The sequence below is a fragment of the Tenebrio molitor genome, chromosome 1, assembly GCF_963966145.1.
Source record: "Tenebrio molitor chromosome 1, icTenMoli1.1, whole genome shotgun sequence".
In the NCBI taxonomy this organism is placed as follows: Eukaryota; Metazoa; Arthropoda; class Insecta; order Coleoptera; family Tenebrionidae; genus Tenebrio; species Tenebrio molitor.
Window position 1 is genome coordinate 32,666,405 of NC_091046.1, and position 8,523 is coordinate 32,674,927.

Genomic DNA, 8,523 nt, shown 5'->3' on the forward strand with positions numbered 1-8,523 from the left:
ACCGTTCAATCAACAATTATTTACATCAAAGAAGCCTTTGGACTTATGTCCAAATCTTCCGAGGTTCAGACGATCACATGTTCTGAAATGCATGGAAGTATTTTTGGTTGCATATACCTGTTTCATTTTAAATTTGGAAAATTTTGCCGAAATGCGGCCAAACAGGCAACAGCAATGTAACGGGTGTATTTTTAAATTTGGCGTCAAAGTAGGCGTTGAGCTGTCGATTGTGAACGCACTATACAGGTTACGGATCAGCTGTTTGAATCTTACGCTTTTACATGAGTGGTGCGATCTCAATCGACTCTCCAACGCCTACTTCGACGCCAAATTTAAAAAAACACCCTTTATGTCCATTCTCCGTTATTGAAAACACCATTACGAAAGTAAGATTCAATGATGAATATTTTATGTTCTGAAGTAATAGTATATTTCAAACCAAGGTAAGAAAGTGGTTTCTTGCAGACCGCAGGCAAAGATTATAAACCGAGTCGTAGACGAGGTTTGTAAGTGCCTAAGGTCTGCAAGGACACTTTCTTAACAAGGTTTGAATACAATTTTTTTCCCTACCGGCACAACTTTGTTGAAAAAAGTCAAAAAAGATGGTTATATTCGTGATTAAAACGATAATTTTGAGAATTGAATAGTAGGCTGTGTTATTTGTTTAATTAACTTGTCATCGCATTTGAAGATTTGAGGTTTGTTCGAAAATTTGATATAAACAGGGTAAAGTAATCTACCTACCTAGCTTATCTGTTTATTTTCCAGATTATATGATTGACTTACCAACTTACTTCATTGAATTGGCTTTCATTTATCAATAACTTATTTCACTTTTGACACTTTTGACATTTGTATTTTGGTACAGTTTTACCATAAACATTTCATGATTAACTTTCTTACCTTAGCGAGAAAGTTGAATTTTCTCACCTCAAATAAGGTATCCACAGCCTACATTTCTAACCGGTAGGGAGAAAAAATTATTTTTGCATTAAAATTTGATTCATAGTGACAGTTGTTTGAGTTTAGATGAGTTAGCAAAGATACCCAAAATCTGAAACTATCAAAAAGATAGCCGCCCCTTATCTAAGTAATTGTTGATCGCACGATATAGAAGTACAGCGTGATCAACAATGACTGAGTCTGTTGGCAATGAAACAATTGAAAAGTACTGGTATTTTTTGTCTGGTAAGTGGCACTGACCGGATTTTTTAACTTCAGACGACATTACAAACATTTTTGGTTATGCCGGTTATGTTTATGCTATTACAAAAACGAACCTTTGATTGTATATTTCAAATTTGCCAAATTTCATTGTTACCAACAGATTCAGTCATTCTTGATCACACCGTACTAAACCGTTAAGAAAAATAAATGTAATAATAAAATAAAAAAATATGTTTTTCTATAATTGATTCAAAAAATTGAAATTCACGCATAGTTATCTGTGCCTGAAGTGGGTCATTTTCTGACGTGTATTTTTTTTTTTGCATTGTTAGTAAGATCGAAACCATAGAAACTATACAAAACAGTGTGTGAAATGCAATTTCACGCATACGACTATTTCTGTTTTTCATTTCACGCACTGTTTTTTTTACCTAGCAACATGGTCACTGCATTGAAACTTCAGAGTTCCTTCAAAAATTTGAATTTTTAATTTCAATTTTTTGAATCAATTATAGAAAAAATATTGTTTATATTTCGTGCGCGAAGATGTTTTTGTGCATTCAAAGGCTTATACTGCCTCGACCTTCGTCTCGGCGTAAAAGACCTTTTCATGCACAAAAAACACTCTCTTCGCGCACTTAATATAAAAATAACTATTATAATTATTTTTTTATTATTCTAGTACATATATGATACGACAAATATTTCTATTCATAAAATGTCGCTCGTAAAAAAAACAGTTAAATATTTACAATACTTAATAAAAAATATTATTTGGCAGCAGTATGATTTACATAATAAAATATTATTTATAAATAAATATTGAATGCTCAATGACATATTGTTTGCGTTCATGTTTAATTTGTGACAATATAAAATAATAACCAATGTGGCAATGTTAACGCATCAGCATTATAATTATTATTCCGCCATACTGGTTCATAATTTATATTGGTAAAATACAAGCGGTTGCTGTTATACCAAGCTTATTACACAAATCTATTTTCTTTTCACAAATAAAGAAAACATTTTTATAAACAATATCTCGATGTGTTTAAATTGTTCTTATTTTTAACAAATAATCGAGTAAGTTTTACAGGTCATCCAAAGAAAGTGCATTCAAACATGTAAGTTATTTTATCTAATATTCAATAGTAATATCGTGTTTTACTAGTTAGTTTTAATTAAGTAAACCGAGCTATAACAAGTCTGTTGTTATAATCCACGTTGCCATTAGCACCGTGGGTTATAACTTGTAACATACATAACCCATCGGGAGCAGATTTTCATTAATAATGTTACGAGTATTATCTAAAAATTTTGGAATATTGGATAAAACGTTGTATGGCATACGTGTGTTATTAAGTACTACTCACTCGAGGTAATAACCTACTCGATCAAGCCCTAGGTTACAAATATCTCTCGCGGATAACATCTTAAATAACTTATAACATCTTAATAACTTATACAGTGTGTCCCCGGATAGGTGAAACGACTCTTGTAAAAGATAAAAAAAAATCGATTTAAGTTTTCATTTTTTTAGGCTTAGCCCTGCTTGGTTAAAAACTAATTTTTAACACACTGTGTGACTTTTGTAATTTCAAAATGCATATGCATCTACAAAGCCCACGAAGGTTATTTTTTGTAAGAGTACAATTTACCTGTTAGACAAGGTTATAAAGATAACAACTTTAGTAGGTACGGTTGTCATATAAACAATTGAGTAAAATTTGTTGAAGTCATTCTGACTATTTCCCTTAGAAAATTTCAACCAATCATATTAATGTGTAGGGAAACGAACTTTATAGAAGAATCGGTTTTATTTCTGAGAAGTCTCAAAACTATAATATAACAATAACAATTGAATTCCCTACCAACTTCCTAACTCTAGCCTACTTGCTTCGAGGGTCACTGCATACCTCCCCCCTGAGTGATAACGTAATCTTTTAATAAAAAAGCTGGTTTAACTCGATCAACGGAAACAACTTTTGCACTACATATTTTTGATCTGGATGGTGAACGTTTTTTCATTCCTGGAGATTACTCGATAAGGTCCATCATAAGGGTGTTGTAAAGAACGCCTCACAGCATCATGACAGAGAAATACGTGGGAACAGGTTGCAAGAGCTTTGTGAATGAAAACATTCGATCTGCCGTGATGAACAGCGGCTACAGGACGGAGAAGTTGCATTTTGGTCTTCAAATTTTCTGCGAACACTGACTGACTGACCTCTGATTTCAAATCGGCCAAAAATTGTCCTGGTAACCTGAGAGTATCTCCATACACTAGTTCGCTTGTTGAAGTACCCAAATCTTCATGTAAAACTGAACGAAATCCCAATAAGATAAGTGGCAATGTTTCTATCCACATGACACATTATAGCAGCTTTCAAAGGTCTATGCCAACATTCAATTGCTCCGTTTGATTGCGGGTGATAAGCTGTGGTGTGGCTTGTTTTAGTTCCAAATATTTTGGCTACCTCTTTAAAAAGTGAAGATTCGAACTGGGTTCCTTGGTCGTGTTTTATTTCAGCAGGTACTCCGAAACGCGCGATCCAGCCCAACAAAAACGCTTGCACTACTGTTTCGGCTTTGATGCCTTCCAATGGTATGGCTTCTGTCCAACGAATAAAACGATCAATACACGTTAGAAAGTATTTGTATCCTTTTGAACAGGGAAGGGGACCTACGATGTCTATGTGCACCGTCTTGAAACGTTCGTTTGGCGTTGGAAGTGTGCTCACTAGACTTCTTGTGTGTTTTCCAATTTTACTTTTCTGACATTGAAGGCCATAGCTATTTGTGTATTAAGAGCGCAAAGTAATATATTGTCGATTGAGAGATTGTTGCCGCGCGACGCAGGAGCGCGGCATTTTCTCGAAATCGACAATGTACATTTGCGCTCGCAACACACACAAGATTTTTTCTACAATCGCAACTACCTATGACTACTACATATTATTTTATTTGGACCAAATCAATGTAATACCTTCTTAAAATCAGAAACTAATTATAATGATAACATACTCTCCTGTCAAAAATGGATTACTCCCTAGGATTTAGGGATATTCGTTACTAGGGGTCGCAAACGAGTTCCTCCACGCGGTCAAATTTTTGCAAATCGGCAAACGAATTCCTCCAAGTACCTGTAATCGGATTAGAGACCGGCGGCGGCGGTCCATCTGGACTGGCCACTTAAAATTAAGGATAAGTATATAACACTTAGTATCAATTTTTCTTGTGACAAGTTAACATTCTGTCTGCGAACAATGAATGTTCAAAAAGTTATTTACAGTAAAAAAGGAAACCCTTTATTGGTTATTAATGGTGTAAAAATTTTTAAAGCTAGTGCGATAAAAGATGGAAAAACACGCTGGAGATGCACAGAAAAGTTTTGAGAAAGAATACAGGTCGACCAGAGCAGCTTGGCGAATGGCGAGTGACGCAGTGGACTGAAATCCCTCCCACTAGCGGAGCGCACTTGTCTGTTGGGTCTGGAAGTGTTTAGATCGTGTACAAACGGGCGAAAATCAGCGCTTCAAGCTTCAAGTGAACAGCATGTCCGGGCTGTTTTGAGCAGATTTGCTTCATTGAGTGTACCGTACCTACAACCATAACCATATCCTTGTCTTACAGAGACTCGCTCGTTTCCTCTTGTGCGCATCTCAGACGCCAAGCTATTCTGGTCAAGCTGTAAATACTTTGAAGTGTACCTGCTTTGCCATGTCATTTTCGTGAAATTAGCCCGTCCCTGATAATCCTCTACATTTCGCTACCTGACCTGACATCCACCTTGGTACAGTTGCGGCCGTTGAAATCTCAGACAGGAAAGATTTAAACACTCTGTATAAATTCCGAAATTTGATTAGCGTAAACAGGATTTTCATCAAGGATTATAAAGTCAGTGTCAGTATTTGACATATTAGGGCAGAATCGCGCGTAACTTTTGAAATGCCGCAATTATCTGATTTGCAAAAATGTGTTTGACTGAGAGACGGTGTGAGTATAAGAGCCATTGCGAGAGAAATTAATGTGGATAATGTTTGAGTGACATTTTGAGAGACGTCACTTTCAATCCCATTTACAAAGCCGAAAGTTTGGCGTTGTCAAAGTGTCTGAGTTTTCAACGGCCTCAACTGTACATACCTGCATTTGGAGGAACTCGTTTGCGCCGTTACTAGATTGCCATAAATTTGGTTAGGTTGGAGGCTATGTGGTTTCTGGTGACAAACAAAAGATACCCCAAAAATGTAAGACAGCAAATTAATTGTAACAGTTACAAATGACTAATTTCTCGCTAAGTGATAGATGATTTTTCGTTTCACTATCAATTTTGGTTACTGGCGGCATATTTATTTGGATTTAATCTCTCAATGCAAAGTAACCAACCTTAAGCATTCAAAATAACTTTTGAAAATTCTAGTTACACACAACATGAAAAACGTTATTTCCCTAAAAGTTCGAAATTTAGGGAGTAATCAATTTTTGACACGAGAGTAATTACATAACATTTTCACAATATTGACATTAAAAGTACAATAATTACGGTTTTTGAAAAGTAATCCATGCTCTGGAAGTGTGCATTCTGGTTCTTTTGCTGCACTTACAATTTCAGGAGGTGTACACGAAAACGCTTCCTCAACAGTTTCCCTTCCTTCTACAAACTTTTGAGCAATGTTTGTGTAAAAACACAAAGAACACCGACACAAACTGACACAACAATTCTTTCTATTTATTCGTTGTCACTAGTTACAATAATCACTGGACATCTGATTTTAACAAAAAATTCGCAGAGCGAGCGTTTTGTACATTTTTTCGCGCGTGAGCGACAAAGTGACAGTCCTCGGAAAACGTCAACTTTGCGTTGTCAAATGCAAACACAAAGACCTACTTTCTACATCGATTGTAGAAAAAATAAATTTTGTACGAAGAAGTTTCGTTGACGCTCTGATACCGGAATGGGATAAATTATGAATACTTTCGAACACTTGGCGTCGAATTTGTGGGGGAATGTAAGGTCTGATGACACCTGTAGAAACGTCACAATACATTTGTTTGTTCGAGTCAGATATCCAGATTTTCTTGAAATGTAAATTTGAATCGGTCGATGTCATCAATAACGATTTTAATTCCTCGTCGTTTTCCTGAGCTTCCGCCATTGCTTCGTAATTGACAGGTTTAGGGATAAGAACCTCTTGAATTCTGGAGAGCGTGTCTGCAACAATATTGGCCTTTCCTGAAATATGTTGAACATTGGTAGTAAATTGACCAATGTAATCGAGGTGTCGTAACTGACGAGGACTTGCTTTTTCTCATTTTTGCTTAAAAGCGAAAGTAAGTGGCTTGTGATCCGTAAAAAGAACAAATTCACGTCCTTCTAGCATGTGACGAAAGTACCTGATGCTCAGATATGCTGCCAGCAGTTCACGATCATAAGTGCTGTAACGCTGTTGAGTAGCATCCAATTTAGTACAAAAAAAATTCGAGCGGTTGCCATTTTCCTTTAACGAGCTGTTCTAGAACTCCGCCAACTGAAAACTCTGATGAATCTACATAAAGTGCAAACGGTGCTCCTGATGTTGGATGAACTAAAAGGGTTGCATCTGCTAGAGTTTGTTTACAGATGTTGAATGCTCGTTTTAACTCTTCTGTCCATAATATTTTGGCTCCAGTTTTTTTGTTTTACCTGACAATATGTTTTGTAATTTGAGTTGTGCTTCTGCTGCGTGAGGGATAAATCTCCGGTAATAATTTACCATTCCTAAAAAACGTTGTAAGTCTTTAATCGTCCCAAGCAACTTAAAATTTGTAATGACTGCCACTTTCTCGGGCAATGGTTGAATACCATTACCATTACTATCGATGAGATATCTCAAGAATTTGACGTTGCTTTTACTAAAAAGACATTTAGCCCTATTGATAATAATGCCAAATTGACGTAAACGTTCAAAAAGAAGTCGGAGATATTATTTATGTTGTTCCTGGTTATTAGATGCTACCAAAATGTCGTCAATATAGGGAAAACAAAAATCAAGATTTCTTGTGACTTCGTGGATAAATCTTTGAAAAGTCTGAGCGGCGTTGCAGAGCCCGAAAGACATAAAGGGAAATTCAAAAAGGCCAAACGGAGTGATAATAGCTGTTTTCGGGATATCTTTGTCTTCGACTGGAATTTGGTGATACGCTTTGACTAAATCAATTGTGCTGAAGATTGAGATCCCTGCGAGCGTTTGAGCAAAATCATGAATGTGTGGAATGGGATAGCGATCTGATATTGTCACATTGTTCAGCCTGCGATAGTCTCCGCATGGACGCCATTCTCCGTTCTTTTTTGGAACCATATGTAGTGGGCTTGCCCACTCACTGTTTGAAGGACGACATATTCCCTTTTCTATCATTACTCTAAATTCTTCTTTTGCAATTTTCAACTTCTCGGGGGAAAGTCTACGAGCTTTAGAAAAAATTGGCGGTCCAACAGTTTCTATGCGATGTCTAACATTATGTTTAACTGTAGTGTTGCCGTTACCAGACGAACTTGAAATATCTGTGAACTCCTTTAACAGGAACTAAGAAGGAAAATCCATATAGGCGTCTGTAGATCCAACCATAGTTGTTTTCTTATTGGTATTGCCGACATAAGGCGTAATTTCGGATCTAGCGAAGATTCTTTGCTTTTTAATGTCCACCAAAAGGTCGAAATGGTTTAAGAAATCAGAGCCAATGATCGGTTTTGACACGTCCGCAATAAGAAATTTCCATGTGAACTTTTTGAAATTGAAGGCTAAAGTTAATGTTCTGTCACCATATGTGCTAATTTTCGTTCCATTTACTGCTGACAAAAATAAGTTAGTATGTCCTTTGCTTCTATCGCTATAACGTGGTGGAAGAACTGATACATCTGCACCTGCATCAATCAAAAACTGTGTTTAAGTTGTGACATGTGTCATAAAAAGGCGATTGATTTCAGAGCCATTCTCGCCGGTCGCCGCGTACGAGTGGCTTACAAGTTTTCCGCTTGAAAAGAACAGGGGGGCTGGCAACGATGAGCTCTAGAACCAAACTTCATATGGTACCAACATGGTCGAACATTTGATTTTGAAGGTTTTGGAAAATTGCAGGCGTATCCGCAGTTGCTTCATTAATGACTGTGTTAGTAGTAGCCTGCATGATTTTATCTGCTTTTGATGCTAATTCCTCTAACTCAGAATCAAAACACGAAAGTACTGTTTGACATTGCGCCGGCAATCTTTGAATCCACAAAATTTTTAATACGTCATCAGAGATTTTGTTATCTGAGAGTTCCTGCATTTCGCGCAATAGTTGACTGGGACGTTTGTCGCCCAGTTCGAAAGTATG